Source organism: Mesoplodon densirostris, chromosome 5, assembly GCF_025265405.1.
Source record: "Mesoplodon densirostris isolate mMesDen1 chromosome 5, mMesDen1 primary haplotype, whole genome shotgun sequence".
NCBI classification, from domain to species: domain Eukaryota; kingdom Metazoa; phylum Chordata; class Mammalia; order Artiodactyla; family Ziphiidae; genus Mesoplodon; species Mesoplodon densirostris.
The window spans coordinates 99,973,721-99,994,148 of record NC_082665.1 but is presented as its reverse complement, the minus strand read 5'-3'; the positions used below and the strand labels follow the sequence as shown (position 1 = coordinate 99,994,148).

At 36.6% G+C, this 20,428-nt stretch overlaps 1 protein-coding gene across 2 annotated transcripts in view; it reads left to right on the top strand.

Moving 5' to 3' along the window:
* The window catches only part of TBL1XR1 (TBL1X/Y related 1), a 175,759-nt gene that overhangs the window by 76,655 nt on the left and 78,676 nt on the right, over positions 1-20,428 (top strand). For both annotated transcript variants that reach the window (XM_060099147.1, XM_060099148.1), the window contains exon 2: positions 9,080-9,154. The gene's annotated coding sequence lies outside the window, so the exon portion shown is untranslated. The remainder of the gene's footprint in view (positions 1-9,079; positions 9,155-20,428) is intronic.

Sequence of the window (20,428 nt, the reverse complement as noted above, 5' to 3'; positions counted from 1 at the left end):
TTAAGTTTTTCAACTCTCATAACAGTTTATTTTACAGATGAGGAAACTGAGGCACTGAGAGGTTAAGTACCTTGTCTTAGATCATCTAGCTGTAATTTCAGAGCTGTGTGATTCCACAGTTCAGGCTCTTAACTCTCTGTACTGTAATATGCCTTCTCTTTTTTTCTTATTTGTCCTGCTGGTGTCTAATTTGCACAAAGGTGCTGCAGAGGTTATTGGTGGCTCTGATAGCATACTTGAATGAGTTGGAAGGAATTGGACAGGGCACACATACAACCCCGTATCATATCCCACTGTAATAACTTCCTTGCTGAGTAATAATCCAGGTTTTGTTTAAAAATTTCCATTGATTTGTAGAACAGTTTTTCATTAGAGCGAGCAGAAAAAAAATCTTTCTATAACCTCTATCTACTACTTAGCATTTTGTGACACAAAGCTGAGTCTCATTTGGTCTTTCTTGTGTCTTTATCTAAATGTAGGTATCAGCAATGTTCCTTTTGTGCCTTGTTAAAAGATAATTCCTGTTTTGTGGTCTGTCTGGCTCTCTTTCTGTTTGAGATGTCCTCATTATTATTGCCCTTCCTTTCCTAATTCATTTTTGGGGAGAAGGATTGAGTTTATCATTTATCTTTTGTTTCTTTTGTTAATCTTAAAATCAAATTAATAAAACTTATACTCAGTGTTGTATGTTTCCCACTCTAGTTCTGAGAATGAGAGGACTCACTTTGCAATGCTAATGTTATTGAAAGAAGTGATCCCTCTGTGCTTTCTCCCTCCCACCCCCAGCCCCATAGATTAATAATTAGACTCTGACTAGTAAAACTCCCCATCCTGCCCTTTCCTGCCACGTAGTCCAGTGGTTCTCTACCCCATTGGAATCATCTATGGGAGCTTTTAAATTCAACGAATGTGCAGATTCTACCTTAGACCAACTAAATCCAAGTGAAGGACCCACTATGTCACAGGTTAGAATCTGGAAAGGTATTTCTGTAGGACAGATAATCAAAGACCCAACATCCCTGACAAAGCTGTTCTCGTTTCTTCTGGGAATGGATTGTTCAGCAGAATTTTTGTGTTGTCTTAGCCTAATTAACTATTCAAATTTTTTGGTATCTTGAATCAATTATTCAACCCTTGGGAAGAGTAAGTAATCTAATAAGATTTGGAATTATGTCAATTTTTTCTTCTAACTTGTTAAGTGCCAAGGTACCTACCTGTGTGGTCTTAGGCAAATTTGGAATACGGAAAGTTTAGTTTTTTTTTTTCAGTCCCATTATTTCTTAAATCCTTATGCTATTTCTATTGCCTCCTTTTACCTTTTAATTGTTTCTTCCTCCCAAACTACTTAAAAAAAAAAAAAAAGATTTAGCTCCTATCAGCTTTGCCTTAAGAAGAAAACAATGTCAGATCTGTCATATTTCTAAGGCATCTGAAATTATAAGTTGCACCATTAATTTAGTAACAGTTTTTTGGGGGGGAAGGAAAAAAGAAATTAGTCACAGTTACACAATGTTGATGTTCTCGCCTTTTAAAAAAGTAAATGACAATAATATATTTATTCATACATCTAAAAAATTTTTTTAAATTGGAGTATAGTTGCTTTACAATGTTGTGTTAGTTTCTGCTGTACAACAAAGTAAATCAGCTATATGTATACGTATACCCCCTCCCTCTTGAACCTCCCCCCGACCCCACCATCCTCACCCATCTAGGTCATCACAGAGCACCGAGCTGAGCTCCCTGTGCTATACAGCACGTTCCCACTAGCTATCTGTTTTACACATGGTAGTGTATATATGTCAATCCTAATCTCCCAGTTTGTCCCACCTTCCCCTTCCCCCACTGTGTCAACATGTCTGTTCTCTACATCTGCGTCTCTATTTTTGCCCTGCTAATAGGTTCATCTGTACCATTTTTCTAGATTCCACATGTATGTGTTAATATACGATATTTGTTTTTCTCTTTCTGACTTCACTCTGTATGACAGACTCTAGGTCCATCCACATCTCTACAAATGATCCAATTTCATTCCTTTTTATGGCTGAGTAATATTCCATTTCATACATTTTTATATCACCTTTCTAGCATCACAACTTAAATTTGAGTCTGAGCCTTTTCTCATATTCAAGTTCTCTACCATTGAAAGTTAGTGAACTGGAAGCCTTTGATGGGTGGTTGTTAGTGCCTAAAAATAAATTTTACTTTTAATAACACTTGAAACTGCCCAAACCAACCTTTAATTTAAAAATCTCTGTGGCTTTGTATGAGAGAGTTTATTGTTTTTATTGTTTTTAATTGTATTGCTTACTTCCTGACAGGCAAATTTTGGGGTCCTTGATAGTTTTTTGTCTTTTTCTGCACAATAGTGTTTTTTTGGTATAAATTTAATATAAAATTCAACCACATGTGATACTACCAGTGAAACTAACTCAACTGAAGTAATAATTGGATGACTAGACACCAGTGCATGTTTAAATTTTTCTTTGGGGCCTCCCTGGTGGCGCAGTGGTTGAGAGTCCGCCTGCCGATGCAGGGGATACGGGTTCGTGCCCCGGTCTGGGAGGATCCCATATGCCGCGGAGCGGCTGGGCCCGTGAGCCATGGCCGCTGGGCCTGCGCATCCGGAGCCTGTGCTCCGCAACGGGAGAGGCCACAACAGTGAGAGGCCCACATACCGCAAAAAAAAAAAAAAAAAAAAAGAAAAAAAAATTTTTTTCTTTGTGTGTGTTTGTGATCCTGTGTATTTTTTAGTTTTAGAAAATTCGGGATCATAATATACAACTTTTTAATTCGTTTTCTCGAAATCACTTAAATAACAAAGCGAAGTGAAAATCAGAGTCAGTGATGGCAGAGCTGTGTTTGACTTGACTGTTCTGCCTCTGAGCCTGATCTCAGGGTCAGTTTTCTTAAGATAACCCTCTGTCCCAACTCCTTCCCCCTTTTCACTCACCTCATCTTTTGGCTGCCCAGAATATTATCTGTGTATATGATTCCGTGGGAAATGAGAATAGGGTGAGGAGAGTGCAGGATATAATGCTTTAGAGCTTTGATGAATGTGTAGTATGTTACTTGAGATTGCCATGTTGTAGAAGGCAACTAGCAAAGTCATTCTTTGTGAAATGGATCAGTGGAATTGAGAAGATTCAGTTGAAACTTTGATTTACAAACATATTCTTTTTAAAAAAGTTCCAGTTGGAGGTAATCACCATTTATTTATTGTGCTTTGAATCTTGTGCTAAGCAATTTAATTTGAACTTTATCTGTGACTTTTCTTTTGCCCATAAGTTCACTTAACAAACACCTTTCTAAGCAGGTTAATTATGATAGCATTGTTATGTTTTTCTCTTAATTCTTGAGATGATTTCCCCCAATTTTCCAAATTTAAAAAATTCATTTGTAACTTCTGTTCCTTAGGGATACCAGGTACACATTCTTGACTTTGATACTGACCAATAGGTTCTAGATTAGATTATGTCACTACTATAAATTATAAGCAAATTTTTTTTGTTTGTACTTTTTTCTAGGGAATGGGCTCATAATCCATTAGCTTTTTTTTTTCTCTTGAATTTTATTTTATTTTTTTATACAGCAGGTTCTTATTAGGTATCTATTTTATACATATTAATGTATACCCATCAATCCCAATCTCCCAATTCATCCCACCAACACCCCCCCCACCCGCTTTTCCCCTTGGTGTCCATACGTTTGTTCTCTACATCTGTGTGTCTATTTCTGCCTTGCAAACTGGTTTGTCTGTACCATTTTTCTAGATTCCACATATATGTGTTAATATACAATATTTGTTTTTCTCTTTCTGACTTAATTCACTCTGTATGACAGTCTCTAGGTCCATCCACGTCTCTACAGGTGACCCAATTTCGTTCCTTTTTACGGCTGAGTAATATTCCATTGTATATATGTACCACATCTTCTTTATCCATTCGTCTGTCGATGGACATTTAGGTTGCTTCCATGACCTGGCTATTGTAAATAGTGCTGCAGTGAACATTGGGCTGCATGTGTCTTTTTGAATTATGGTTTTCTCTGGGTATATGCCCAGTAGTGGGATTGATGGGCCATAGGGTGATTCTATTTTTAATTTTTTAATGAAACTCCATACCGTTCTCCATAGTGGCTGGATCAATTTACATTCCGACCAAGAGTGCAAGAGGGTTCCCTTTTCTCCACACCCTCTCCAGCATTTGTTGTTTGTAGATTTTCTGATGATGCCCATTCTAAGTGGTGTGAGGTGATACCTCACTGTAGTTTTGATTTGCGTTCGTCTAATAATTAATGATGTTGAGCATCTTTTCATGTGCCTCTTGGCCATCTGTATGTCTTCTTTGGATAAATGTCTGTTTAGGTCTTCTGCCCATTTTTTGATTGGGTTGTTTGTTTTTTTAATATTGAGCTGCATGAGCTGTTTATATATTTTAGAGATTAATCCTTTGTCCACTGATTCGTTTGCAAACATTTTCTCCCATTCTGAGGGTTGTCTTTTCGTCTTGTTTATAGTTTCCTTTGCTGTGCAAAAGCTTTGAAGTTTCATTAGGTCCCATTTGTTTATTTTTGTTTTTATTTCCATTACTCTAGGAGGTGGGTCAAGAAAGATCTTGCTGCGATTTACATCAAAGAGTGTTCTTCCTGTGTTTTCCTCTAAGAGTTTTATTGTGTCCAGTCTTATGTTTAGGTCTTTAATCCATTTTGAGTTTATTTTTGTGTATGGTGTTAGGGAGTGTTCTAATTTCATTCTTGTCCATGTAGCTGTCCAGTTTTCCCAGCACCACTTATTGAAGAGACTGTCTTTTCTCCATTGTATATCCTTGTCTCTTTTGTCATAGATTAGTTGATCATAGGTGCATGGGGTTATCTCTGGGCTTTCTGTGTCTGGGCTTTCTGTCTTTTCCTTTGATCTACATTTCTGTTTTTGTGTCAGTACCATATTGTCTTGATTACTGTAGCTTTGTAGTGTAGTCTGAAGTCAGGGCGTCTGATTCCTCCAGCTCTGCTTTTTTTCCCTCAGGATTGCTTTGGCTATTCGGGGTCTTTTGTGTCTCCATACAAATTTTAAGATTTTTTTGTTCTAATTCTGTAAAAAACGCCATTGGTAATTTGATAGGGATTGCATTGAATCTGTAGATTGCTTTGGGTAGTATAGTCATTTTCACAATATTGATTCTTCCAGTCCAATCCATTAGCTTTTAAAAGAGATCTATAAATCAAATAAATTTGCCTTTGGAGACTGCAGGGTAGGATGTTTGAAGATCAGTCAAAATATACTGTTATGCTGTTTTATAGGATTTTTGCATCTTAAAAAATCCTAATTATGTATAGGTGGTAGATTTAAGATGATGTCTGCTGAGATAGCAGTGTCAGTTTCTTTACTGAAAGATTAATACTTCATTTATTTTAGGTAAAATGTTCTGAAATACAGATTCTAAAAGCAAAGCTTTTTGTTTGGAGACAGAACCAAAGCCTACAAACATCTATTTCATCACAAGAAGTAAAGCACATGGGTTTAGTTTATGTAGTACACCAAGTAGTTGGTCGCTGTACACATTTTATAATGTGACTTATCATAGAGTTTTTTTTTTTAATGGCAAAAGATCAACCTTTATTGGCCACTTTCTGGAAGTGATACTAAAATTATTGGTATAGCCACGCTCTCCTAAGTATTTTAAAAAAACAAAACAAGATTCACTGTTGAGTTCCTCCTTATCATTGTGATTTATTTGTGTTGTAATTCAGTATCTACTGTGTTTTATTCTCGAGTATGTATGTACCTATTCCCACACATTTAGATACTATATCATTTTATCAACAAATGCATCTCAAGAACTGTGTATGCTCAGGGCACTATTCTTCTGTGGTGAGACAGCAAGATGAGCAGATTAGCCCCTGGCCTGGGAGGTCTGATAGGGAAGGCATGGTGAGAGAATAAGGCATTGCAGAGCTGTGGTAAGAGAGACTGGTGTTTCTCTCTCAGTGGGTAAGTAATCCAGGGAGGAAGCTGATTGGGGCTGAACCTTGAAAGAGGAGGTGGACTGGGTTTGTGGGTGGAGCCACAGTAGAAGTACATTTCTGGCAGAGGAATGAGCAGTGTCATGGCAGCCTAAGAGTGCAGAGAACAGAGAGGGTGATACGCTGCAGTGGGCGTACAGGAAGTTGAGCAAGTGAGATTATAAAGGCATTTGTTAAGGATACACATGGTTTTGGTTTTTGGACAATTTGATTCACTTTAGTACAAATAGCTTTAATATATATTCTATTGGATTATCTTAAATCACTTTAGATTTTTATAATTCCTTTGTAGAATATATAATTTTATCTTTTAAAATTCATATACTCATTTTATAAAGCTGAAGAATTGTGGTGTATGCTTTAGAAATGCACTGCACAATGGCCAGGGCATAGGTAAATGGGTCGACTAGGAAAACATTAATACAGGAACCGAAATACAGCCCTGCATACGTTTTTTAAAGTTTCCTGGGAATTCCCTGGCGGTCCAGTGGTTAGGACTCCACGTTTCCACTGCAGGGGGGGCATGGCTTCGATCCTTGGTTGGGGAACTAAGATCTGCAAGCCACATGGTGTGGCGGGGGGGAGAAATTCTCAGTTTTTCAGATTTTATTGTATGTGCAAATGGGCAGACCTGTTGATACCCCATTTTCCACAGATTTATTCACCCTTCAGATCCTAGAATCAGATATTTAACCCCTTCAATATTTATTAAATCACCTTTGTGGCCTTTTCCCATAAGGAGCTGTAGTCTAATAGGAAAAGCTGAATGAGTGAATGAATGAATGAGGAAAAGAAGGGAAGAGAAACTAAGTTTAGAGAAAACTGAGATTAGAGACCTCTGTGAGAGTGATGAGAGAAGAACTCACCACAAAAAAGTAAGAGGAGAGAACCAGGGAGAGGAGGTAAAAGAAAGACTAGAAACTGGAATGATCTGATTTAGTATTTCCCTAAGGTACATGTGTGTAAGTTTGTGTGTGTTGTGTGTGTACACACAACAATAGTAGTGAAAACAAATATCCATTGAGATACAGTGCGCAGTTACTCCATATACGTTCATTTGAGATTTTAAAAATTAAATATAATTAGTATTTAATATTGCGGTTAATTTGCACCTTCATTTGGCTGTGATGTCAGAGAGTCATGTATAACATGTGGTACATAACGGTATTCAAAAGAGTTGGGGGTTCCGCAGGGCAACAGTGGCATTCCCATTCATTCATTCCATTTCTGGGAATTGCCATGCATATGAGCTTATTAATGTATGTTAGCTTGTGTTTGATGATACAGATTTGTGGATTATATTATCCAGTTTTACCCAAACCCCACAAAACAGACTAATAATGTAAAGATTCCTGCAAAGAAACTGAATATAAGAAACATGAATAAGAACAGAAAACAAGAAAATGGTAGAGCTGATACTTAAACTATTAGAATAAGCTTTTCATCTGCCATGATCTAATTATTTTAGAAGATGGCTGAAAAAAATGGAGATTCTCAAGAAAGGTATTTGACAGACAGGCATACGTTCACTATTAGTACTGATGAACCTTACTCTAAGACTAAATTGTGTCTTGTGATAGTAGTTAATAATGATATAAAACCATCATGATTAAGAAGACATTTAAAAGTTAAGGACCTAGAATGTTATAAACAAGATTGTATCACTGTAAATATGTAAATAATTTATCTTTATTTTTTACTTCGGTTTTGTGTGTTTTAAAATGTATGAAATTCAGTAGCATATGTTAATTATTTATAAATAATTTGAATGTATGCCAAACTACATAGCTTAGAGCTCAAAAATTCATGAAGAGTTTATAGTAAAATAATGGATGTTCATAACAAATGACCCTGAGTTAGACAGAGCCTGGCAGTAATCTAGTTTTTATTTGAACTCAATCATGATGTCTATAGGACATTTCCCCAATAGGTGCTGGAAAATATCTACTAACTAGCTCACAAATGTTTTGTGCCAGAAAGCCTTGGGGCTCACTTACCTGTCTTGAACCCCAAAAGGCTGGTGGAATATCGTATGTTTATAGCTGTCTATAATTCCAGTTAAAAGTGTGTGGTGTGTTTAATAAATATTATTTTAATTCCTAAGAATTAAAATTGGAATTATTTTAATTCCTGTTACTTTAATTTCTACAGCTCAACTATCTGAAAGTTACATAGAAGCACTGAAGTTATTTAGTGTGGCCTTGGAGTTGGTAATGAGCACAAATGAGGGTTCCAGTCAATTAAAGATAAAATCAGAGAGGAGCAAATTTCAAGGGATTAAATTCTTTCTGTATTTATTCAGTGTATTTGCTTAGTTATCTTTTTAGTGTTACTGACTTAATTCACCTTTTTGGTGTACGAAGAAGAGCTCTTGCATTTCTTTGTTTGGCATCAGCCTGTACTCCTGCAGAAAAGTGCACTCTGCTCTTGCACACGGCGGGAGCTGCCCTGGTCAGTGTTCCACCTGAGAGTCGCCACTCTGACAGCGTTGTGAAAAACCACTTGTATATTTGCAAAAAAGGTTCTTGGAAAATAATGTGCTGTGACTCAGCAATTGAGAAGACTGGGTAAACTCCTTAGAATATAAATTCTGAAGAGATAAGGTTTAATAAGTTTTGATTGAAATTGTTTCAAAACCAATTAGGTATTTCTCTGTATTGTATTAAACAGTATATAGCATATACATTTATACCATTCTTTACAGCTCCTGATGATAGATTATGAACCTGCTATACTGGGCCCTATTGCAGTAGTATTTGCATGAGTTGAGTTGAATGGGAGTGAGTGCCTCCTTTATGCAAATTCATCTCTTGAGTCTCATTCTGTTCATTGTGTCAACCTTTTAGGAATGTTGTAAAGATTCAGTGCCTGCCACGTACTACACGCTCAAAAGTTGCTGCTGTTTATGACAGCAGTTGTTTAGGAGGAGAAAGATACTCACTGGTTGGGACCTTAAAGACGTAAATAGTATTTCATACATGTAAAAGTTGGTATGGGAAATCTTTTAAACTGGATTTGTTTTAAGACACACTGAATATTTTACTTTCCTTTTTCTTAGCATCAGCAACAGCAATTTGTGATTGGCAGTACCAGACATTCAGTTGTACATCCCCACATCAATGCACTGCCAATGGTAAGAATTCCTCCTACTCTTTTTGTCAGAGCTTGTTTTAATTTGTTTTTATTATTCTCTTATTTTTAAGAATCTGTTAAGAATTTTGGAAGTTTTTCACAATTTGACAAAATACATGTGTTCTCAAACTGAAGAAATGTTTTTGAAAATACGTAAGTTTTAAGGTACCTCAAATAATGTTTGATTATTTGGTTTTTTTTTAAAAAGGCAAAACCTCTAATTTGAAGATTTCTATGATCTTGGCTATGGTTATCAGAATGAAGTGTTACTATACAGTTAAGATCTTATATTTTAACATGTGGACTATATTTTGTGAATAGAATTTTCTCATTAAACTTAAGTTAGAGTGACAGTAATGGCTCTTGTGTTTCTGTCCATCATCTTTTACTAAAATAATCATATTGGATTTCTCCTAATATGTATAGTTAATGGGCAGTTAAATGGCTAAAATTCTACCTGTCTTTAGTTAGTGGATAATTTTCAGGAGAACCATTCTTATTTATTTAACAAGGTCATTTAGAATCCTTTCTCTGTGGAATGAAAATGTCCACCATGTTATACAGCAGCAAGACCACTGGACTCTGTGGGAATTGGGAGTTGCTTTCTGCTGCGTATGTCTTGGATGACTTTTGGCAAGTACGCTTGTAAAATTTGGTGATAAAATTGGACTAAATTTCTGATGTTTATTCTAGCTGTAGGCTAAGTGATCTCATCACTGTTCATTAGAATTCAGAATGGTTTTTTACCTTACAAAAAATAATTCCTTATATAGATGGTATGGCCCTGTATTTGGGGCATCAATAAATAGCAGGAGAATGAATTTTAATTTCTTTTGTTTTTTTAAAGAATTAATTGCTTAACAACTGTTTTCTATAGTGCATTGTCAAAACTTTTAATTATTTTTACTTAAATTTTTATTTTAAATATTAAATCAGGGAGCTATAGAAACTGATTAAGGTTTATAGAATTTGGTGGGAAACTACAGATGCATCAGTCTGAAATAAAAAGTAGTAAAAATTAACCAGAACGAGGATGAGTGAGTGAGATGTGAAAGTTATCTGTGAAAATATTCCTAGGTAATGTTTCATTTTTAAGATGAACTTGTCAGTATGTCAATAAGATTTCCTCTGCCTAAACTATCTTCTGAATTCTTACTGCTGAAAAGAAGACGACCTCTCCCCCTCTCCAACCTCCCTTTCTTCTCCCTTCCTCCTTTCCTCCAGTAGTTAATGGGGAATGTTGGGGAAAATAAGGATTTTTGTTCTGGCTTTACCTAGCACGAAGGATGACACCGTTCTTCATTAATATATGAAAATACTTGCTGGGTTCTTTATGGTACCTGGGTGACTCATTAACCATCATTAAATCTGCTGTTTCTTCTGGAGCACTACACTTTCTCACGTAAGCAGCTCATCTTAGGCATTTTGAGTATCTGGCTTTTTTGAAGTTCACATTTGAAACCTGTGCATTTTTCTTGGTTGTTGGAGTCTTAGCTATTTGTGGCACATTTCCCCTGAGAAGTGAGTTGCACAGGCCTGTTGGGTGTCTGAGAGCCAAGTGCCATGCCACTGGCTCTCTCTTCTAAGTGCCTGTCCTCAGGTGACTTTGTAATGTGCCACTCACATAGCCGGCGTGTCGTTTTGTTTGGGGAGCAGCTTGTAGACTGTATTTTAAATCAGATTTCAGATTATCTCAAACACATTTGCCATCACAAATGTTTATGTTAGTGTTAATCCTGTATATGTGTTAGGGTGAAAGATGAAGAAGGTCAGGATTACACAGATTCGCTTATAGTCTAGCTGTGGACATCAAAGCCATTTCTACACATTTGTAAGATGTGCTAGTAAGTTTACAGATATTGGGTTCATAATGGTGGTTTTCCCATGAGCCTGAGCAATGTAGTAGTGTTCGGGGTTAAATCTGTGCTGTGTGCTATCTCACGTGGTTTTCTCTGGAAATGCCATAAAGGAATGCTTTGTGAAAAGTCGCCTGTGCCACCCCCACACCCACTTCAACTTTGTTTTTCATATAAGAACCATGAATATTCTTTTTTTGCCTCACTCTTCATTTGCCTAAGTGCAAGCTATTTTAACTCTCTTTGCACCTTAAGTCACCATGATTTACAGCTACTTTTCAGTATAAATGCTTCATGCTACTTTCTGTAATTATCTTATTGCATTAGTAGAACCCAGTGACTAAGTAGGTGTATATTATTAGTTAGTGTGAGAAATTTTAGATGTACACTAGAGAGAATGGCATGATGCACTCTCACCCAGCTGCAGCATCACCAGCTTTGTGTCCTGTAACCGCTTTGCTCCCATGTTGTTATGCCTCGTTCTTCCCCACCCCCACCCCCATTTATTTTGGAGCCAATACATATGTCACGTGATTACATTAATAAATATTTCAGTAGGTATTGATGGAAGATGTGGGCTTTTTAAAAGTATAAACTACAGTACCATTATCCCACTTTAAAAATTGACAGTCATTTTTTTATTTGAAAAGGCATTTAAGTATACTTTAAAAAATTATAGTAAAAAACACATAATGTAAAATTTACCATCTTAACCATTTTTAAGTGTACAGCTAGTACACTTAAGTGTAGTGTTAACTATATTCACGTTGTACAACAGATCTCTAAAAATTTTTTATCTTGCAAAACTGACTGTCGTCTTTGAACAAAATCTCCTATTTCTTCCTCTCCCCAGCGGCTGTCAACAATCATTTTACATTTTGTTTTCATGAGTTTGACGTCTTTAAGTATCTTATATAAGTGGAATTATACAGTATTTGTCTTTTGTGACTGGCTTATTTAATTTAACGTTCTCTAGGTTTGTCTATGTTGTAGCTTATGACAGGATTTTCTACTTTTTAAAAGGTGGAACTTTTGTATGTATATATCATTTTCTTTATTCATCTGTCAAAGAACATTTGGGTTACCTCCAACTTTGGCTATGGTGACGAATGCTGCAGTGAACATGAAAGTGCAGATATCTCTTTAAGATCCTGCTTTCAATTCTTTTGTATAAATATCTAGACGTGAGATTGCTGGGTCATATGATAATTCTAGTTTTAATTTTTTGAGGAAGCTCCATATGCTTTTCCAAAGTGGCTGCACCATTTTACATTCCCAACACTAATGCTCAGGGTTCTGATTTCTCTACATCCTTGCCAGTACCTGTTATTTTCTGTGAGAGTTTTTGGCTGTTGTGAGGGTTGGAGGGTTGGTTTGTTTCATTTTGGGGTAGTGAACACTCTAATAATGGGTGTGGGGTGATGGCAGTAATTTCTTAATATCACCATATATCCTTTTAGTTTGAGCTTTTACAGATTGACAACAAAATCCATACATTACATTTGGTTGCTACGTACAGCTTATGCTTTACCTCTTTATTATATTTTCCTTTTTATTTGTCTTGCAGGGTTTCCTCGTTCTGTATTTTGTTAATTGCATCCCTGTAGTAAAATGCCTCTCTTTCCCTTGAATTTTTTAATTTAAAAGATTAATGTAATTCAGGTGGGGTTTTTTTTGCGTTATTTTGGGGTGGGGGTAGGATGGCAGAATATTTTGTAGGTGGTACTAAGTAATTCTATGAAGAGGCATATAATATTTGCTTGTCTCTGTTTGTGATATTAGGTGACCATTGATGATCATTGCCTAGATCATCTCATTATTTATTATCTGTAATATTTCTATAAAGAGAAACTTCCCTCATCAGATATTTGGTTACTCTGTGGCACAGTTTGCACAGGAAAGGCATACCAAATTCTTGATTCTTCCCTTTATTTACCAATTTTCTACATCTGTAACTCTATTTCTGTTTCGTAGATAAGTTTATTTTCCAATTTTCAAAGTGCTCAGTTGTTTCCTAGAATGCTGGGAAAAGTAGACCAACAAAGACTTTTTAAAAAGTGTCTCTGTGAGCTTGGGGATTTAAATATTTGATATGTTATTGCATTGTAGTTTTTTTTCTTATTCTTAGGATACTCAGATTGTCTTGGCCAAAGGAGCCTTTTTAAATTGACTTCTGAATGTTTTTGACACAACTCTAGTAGTCTCTGATAGCTTCCTTGCTTTTTGACATAACAAGATGTTCCTGAGCTCATCTTGCACATGTTCTTCCTCAGTCCCCAAATCAGCTGTGTCTCCAGAAAGTCCAGTTCCTTTTAGTGAAAGCAGTATGTAGAGCCACAGTCTAGTGCTAAGGGTATTCGTTGTTTCTGGACGTCTGGTATGTCTGTGATATATCTGATAAAAATGTTGGATTTTAATTTTTCAAACTTAAATTCTTTGATTTCAATATTTCTATCCTTTCTCATGCTGAAAAATCTCTTTTTCTAATGGTATTTACATAAACTTGTTTCTTTTGTATATTTATATTATGTATAATGTTATATATACTTAACATATAAATGTATAAAACAATATATTATTTAAAGGTATAAAGTACAGAATATGTAAGATATAAATATGTAAATATATAAAATAAATATGAAATCATTGTACATAATATAACTTGTATCTTTATAAATATATTTTTATATATTTAAACCAGTACCACCAATATGATTACTGAAAACTGCTTTTTCTTTGGCCCATGACCCACTGGGGGTTTACATTCACAGTATTTTGAAGTACTCAAAGTAAATCCACTTGTATGATTTTTCTACCAACTTGGTACAGAATCAGGTCCATTTGTTTCATTTTTAATTTTTAGGATTTTAAGATATTGATTTAATCTTATCATTTTATAGAAAACATTGATATTACTTCAAAGTGAAGTATGTACTTAGTTTCTTCTTCCCCTTATAGGTAACCAAGTTTAACTAGGTTGCTATTTTTAAAAATAAGCAAACCTATGTGTATATATATACTGAACATTTTGGAGATCACCTTATAGTAGTGTATAGAGTTAGTCCTCATTCTTTTTAATAGCTGTGGAGTAGTCCATTACATAGATGTAGCTTAGCTGTTTCACGAATGGCAGTTTTAGGTAGGAGCATAAATGTTCATGTAATTTTGAGGCAGTTTGCCATATTCTTTTCTGTAGGTTTTATGCCATCTTATATTTTTTCCAGTAATGTAGGAGGGTGTCTGTTTTCCCACTTGTAAACAGTGTATAGTCAGAACTTTTTGGATATATACATATTTAATCTGATAGTTGAGAAATGGTGTCTTGATGTAGCTCTAATTTGCATCTTATGTGTTTTAGAACAATTTGTATGTTTTTTTTCTTTAAACTGTTCCAAAGATAGATTCTCATTTTCAAGAAATGTCTGTCAACTTTGTTGACCAATCCCTTTAGGCCTCCTCTTTTCTCTTGTTCTAATTCTACAGTTATCCCACAGCTTCTAAAACTTAATTTGGTTTAACAACAAGATTTTCCTGCTAAGAATAGAACCTCGCTGACCAGTTGTTTTAGGTTTGATTTCCGTGGAATCAGACCCTCGATTATAACCGTTTTATTTGAAAGCTGAACCCAGGAAGTTCCTGTGGGGAAATGAGAAAAGGAAGATAAGGAGGCCAGTACAAGATGCCTTTGAGTAAGTTAATATTTTAGGCTGTTGGGACTCACATCTTGTGGGGACCTCTGGGAGCCAGTATGTAGAACATGCCTCTCAGCTGTTCCACTCATTGGTCAAGAAAGCTGGGGTACTTTGTCCGCCAACTCCATTCCTTATTGGTGGAGTTATGCTTTGGGAAGGGCAGGGCACCAGCTCCTTAGAACTTCCCCTCTGACCTAACTGTGGCCAGAGATGACCCTCAGGTGTTTGCAGTAAGAAGCTGCCTAGTTCCTAGGGAAAACTGAGTGATCAGGGGTTATGGGCTGGGCACTGCCAGCCTCTGTTGCATCGATGAATATTCTAGTCTGCTGGCAAGTATATTTCTCAGTGTAAATTAGTAAATCATTCTTCTCATTCATAAATTGCTCTAGTGTATTTTGTTAACATCTGTTCTCCTAGAACTTGATTATCCCAAGAGAACAGATAAAAGTAAATTATGGCTTGCCAGACTGAGGATAAGACCCCAGAGTTGTAACCCTACCAAGAGGTAACTCCCAGGAAGCAGTGTGGTGTGTACTGAGGAGCTAGTGATCTGTTCCCTTTTACTCTCCACTTCTCAAGCGTGTCATCTGTAAAATAATTTGTTCTGTTCACTGTAGAGAAGTTCATTGTCATTATTTATCATCTGTCTTTCACTGTCCTGTACTTTTGAAGTGTTATTACTAAATGTGAAGCATGAATGGCACTGCCATATAGACAAGATTGTGTGAAGTATTTATTTTATTTTGGTTGAGAATTTATGCCTCTGGAGAACTAATTTTCAAGTCAATAGTAAGAGGGTTACATTGAAAAGCTCTCTTAGTTTTGGGGATTTTTTTTTTTTCCTTTTAATGGATGGAGTTGAAAATAGCTACAGGCTGAATTTCTTTCAGAGGGGTCTATGCCTTTGCTTATGTCTGAGCAAGTATCCCTTTGAAAATGTATGGTTTATTTTCTATTAAAAACAAAACAAATGATAAGCTGAAAAGAGCGGAGCACACGCACGCTGGAGTTGTAGTTGACTGAATGCCTTCATCTTTTCCACTGGACATTTGTTGTGTGATGTGAGGCTGATACAACTGTCTAAAATGGAACCTGAATGACTGTGGTTTCATTCGGAAGGCAAAGAAGGTTTGGATTCTTTCATGAATTTAATCCTTAAATTAAATGTGATAGTAGAACTTGTTATGGTGAGTTGATGTTGCTATTTAAAAATTGATCTTCATGCTTCAGATAACTTGGTGTCTGTTCTACAGATTCTTAGTATAGGCACCATGCAACCAGAAATAAAATGTACCTCTCTTTTTGTCTCAGGGAACCCAAAATAAAGTGAGCAAGAACTTCCACCTGCATAGAGGGATGAATATTTAATGGAACAATGTTAAAACAAAAGGTGTCCTGTCATTGATTATTTTCTGGCTTTATTTTTTAAAGTTTTTGCAAGTTCTCACACTGACCTCACTCTGTTAAATTCAGTCTTAGTAGGGTCTGACATATTTAGGATTGAGCTGCCTTGTCTAATATTAGCAGTGTAGCCAGATTTGAAACTACAGGCCATATTTCATAGGTGTATTGAAGCCATTTGGGGTCTTCTGCCCCTTGCTTTCTTTCATCAATCCATCCATCCTTCCAGGGGATAGTATTGCTTTTTTAAAAAAATTGAGTTTTAAGTTTTTGCTCCAAAGAAAAACTAACATACTGAAGTTTGGTATGTAAAAGACAGGAGTTTCCAAATTTAACAGATACTGTTTGTTTGCTTCTTCGTGTTCTGTCCTCTTCTGTAAGCCAGTTCATTTCAGTCATATCTTTTGATTTTTCTCTTGGTTCTTTTTAACAGAGTCCCTTCATAATGCCTATTTTTCCTCCTACGCTACGATTACTATTTCCTCCTGTAAGGAGGATCTTTTTTAAAAAAAATGCTAACGTTCTTATTTTTCTACATATTATATATATATATATATATATGTATATATATATATATACGTGTATATATATATATAATACACGTATATATATATATGTATATATATATATATATATATATATCTACGTATATATATATATATATATATATATATATAAAGGACCATCTTGATTTGACATTCATTTCCAGTCAGATTTTAATGGAATCATCTTGAGTTCATTGTAATCTGATATTTTAAAAAAATGATTTAGAGCGTAAGGGTTTATGAGTTTAGAACAGAGTACATAGAAACATATTAAATGTGTAGGAGACACCAAGAGACATTTTGATTAGTTTAAAGTTTTTTGATATATGAAAAAGTAAATTAAAATCAGACCCAAAATGGAAAGATGAGTGAGTGTTCTGAGAGAGAGAGTAGATGTCTTATTTAAATGTCTCTGTAACTCTGTGAGGCTGTTAATATTTCTGTCTTATAGATGAGACCATCATTCTTGTTTATAATCACCTAGATAATAAATTGTAGAGTCTGAAGTCTGAATCAGGTCTGTCTCCACAGTTCTGTCCTCTCTTCTGAGAATGTGTATGTATTTCTGTTCTAATATGGAAATGATAGGAACTGTGATATGTTGGAACTGGGGTGGGACTCTGGGTTCTTACAGAGATTGGTTATTGCCCAAATGATAGGAACTGTGACATGATGGAACTGGGGTGGGACTCTGGGTTCTTACAGAGATTGGTTATTGCCCTTTGTTTTACCTGAGGAACAATTAAGGAATAAAACTGTTGTAGAGTCCATTTAAAAAAAATTATATCCATGGAAAATAAAATAGGGGTTTCGGTATTTGCAGATTTACTTAAGCTTTTTGTTATTTTCATTCAGAAGAGGGATTCAGTATTTTGGCTGAAATTTCAGAAGCTAAATAAGTCACAGCAAAGCATCTAAATTGAATATTGTGTACTTTAAAAATATATTTTGTGTATCCTTCACCAGTCTTTTTTTTTTTTTTTTGTGGTACGCGGGCCTCCCACTGTTGTGGCCTCTTCCGCTGCGGAGCACAGGCTCCGGACGCGCAGGCTCAGCGCCATGGCTCACGGGCCCAGCCGCTCCGCCGCACGTGGGATCTTCCCAGACCGGGGCACGAACCCGTGTCCCCTGCGTCGGCAGGCGGACTCTCAACCACTGCGCCACCAGCGAAGCCCCTTTCACCAGTCTTTTAATTCATTTGATTGAGAAATGTATTTGTTTTATAAAGTCTTCTAATGTATTTCTTACATACTTTCCCCTCAGTTGTGGATAGGATAGAATAAACATTGGCTTTCATAAAAATAAATGTTCAGTACTTGTTAATTCATTTATTTTGAAAGATACATAAGCCATTTTTTTTCTTTTAATTCAGTTTCTACCCATAGTAGAGATGGAACTTTATTTCAAAACCAGGCTTTCTCTGATTTGTCCTCCTGCCTGTACCATGGCAGATCTCATGACCATCAGTGGCATACAGGTTTTGTGTGTGTATATATAAGGCAGATAAGCCATCGAGACACCTTGGGCCTTGTTTGCCTTTGCCTCGCTTTCCCCTCCCCTCCCACCCCACATCTGCACCTGCACTGGGTAGTGTGGTGGCCACTCTATGTGTAGCTGTTGAGCACTTGAAATAACGACTGGTTATAACTCAGATGTATTGTAAATATAAAATGCATGCTGGATTTTGAAGACAGTTTTTTAAAAAAGTGAAATCTCAATCTTATACGGATTTCAAGAAATGATAATATTTGGATATATTGGATTAAATAAAAATACATTATTAGAATCAGTTGCCACCTGTTTCTTTTTAAGTTTTTCATGTGGCTACTAGAAACTTAAAACTAAATATGTGGTTTGCATTGTGGCTTGCATTGTATGTCTGTCAACAGTGTTGTTCTATACCTTGCTGGTCATAGCTACCAGACCTAAAGATTCTCCTTGTCTGCCAGAAACAAGTAATTAGAGCAGTGAAGAACTTAAGATCTGGGGAAACTGGACTGACCCTCAGAGTTCCTAAAATAGATCATGGGACTACATTACAAAGCTAAGTAGGTTGTCATTATTTATAAAATGAGAACCCAAGGCTTAGAGAAGTGATGCCAGATCACGTACTTTGTTATAGTGGAGCACCAGGACTTGAACCAGACCCCCTAATTTGTAGTCCAGCTTTCTTTTAAATTCTGTGTTATACAGACTGTATAGAATTGGAATATTCTTCAAAGATGAATCATGCGTGCTTTCACAGGACCTCAAGAGGAGACAGAATAATAAGGATTAAGGCATCTTGGCTAGAGATCTCTAGGTTTTTTTTCCCACTATAGTTAAGAGTTAAAGGTACAAACTGTGAGGAAATTCTTCTTTTATTAAAATTAGATTTTTATTCTCATCTGTTTGTGTTAATTTCTTATTCAGGAAGATCAGGTATTCAATGTTTGCTCTCCTTTGTCCATACTTATTTTCTTGTCAAATCACTTTTCCCCTAGATTTTTCAGTTATACAGTTTTCGTTTGGTTTACTTCTGAGAAGTTCTGTCTTCACCATCATTTTAAGTGCCTACCTTTAGCCCATGGAGGATGGATAAAATAGCTGCCTTAACGTCTTTGTTTGATATTTCTCACATCTAGATCATCTCAAGATTGGCATCTGTTATTGTCTTTTTCTTTGAGAATTAGATTTTCTTGATTCTTTGTATGTTGAGTAATTTTTTATTGTATCCTCTCAGGAGATGATGATGATGATGATTTTTTTGTCTGTTTGAAAACAGACAGGTTCATTGGAAGTTGTGTTTGTGTCATGGACAGTGGTTCCACTGTGAGTTCAGTGTTCACAGCCTTTGCTCCACTGCTTTGGGTGTACTCCTCACGTGCACCCCTCGGTGTTAGTGTGGGATGCTGCCGGTGGCTCATATCTTCAGTTCTCAAAGCCTTTGCCTTTTTGAGTGTGTTCTGCATCCACATCCTGGGATGAACTTGGGACCTGGGTTGATGCGTATACAGAATTACAGGATCCAGCTCCCAGAGGCCTCTTTTTCCTGGTTTAGTTTGTCTCTTTTGAATCAGGGGGACTGGCTCAATCAGGGTCTCGGGGGGAAAAAACATGAGAAAGGAGGTATGTCAATTACAGTCTTGAATAAGTGTGTTCTTAAGAATAGTAGGGGGTTGGGCTTCCCTGGTGGCGCAGTGGTTGAGAGTCCGCCTGCCGATGCAGGGGACACGGGTTCGTGCCCCGGTCCGGGAAGGTCCCACATGCCGCGGAGCGGCTGGGCCCGTGAGCCATGGCCGCTGAGCCTGCGCGTCTGGAGCCTGTGCTCCGCAACGAGAGAGGCCACAACAGCGAGAGGCCCGTGTACCACAAAAAAAAAAAAAAAAAAAAAAAGAATAGTAAGGGGTTATAATTTAGGGTAGTGGCTCCTGTAGGACAAATCCTCCCACAAATAGTGACTGCAATCTCTGGACAACATATGAAAAAAAAAAAGTGTGAGGACACTGTAGAGCAAACGGAAACAAGAAGAAACTGGTCTGGAGTGGTATCTTAAAAGAAGGGAATGGCTTTGGGTGAGCTTCCCATTGCGATGGTGTTTTGTCAGAGGGCAGGCTCCTGTGGGCTGGTTTTCAGTCTTACTTAAAGCCACACTGTTCAGAACTACCACAGTGGCTGCAGAGCAGTGGAGCCCAACAGGAGGAAGAGGGGGGAAGCCTAAGAAAGGAAAGAACCACAGAGGTCGAGTACCAAATTCTGTGTATAAACTGTCAAATAGGGGGGCTGACCCCTAAACTGGAAA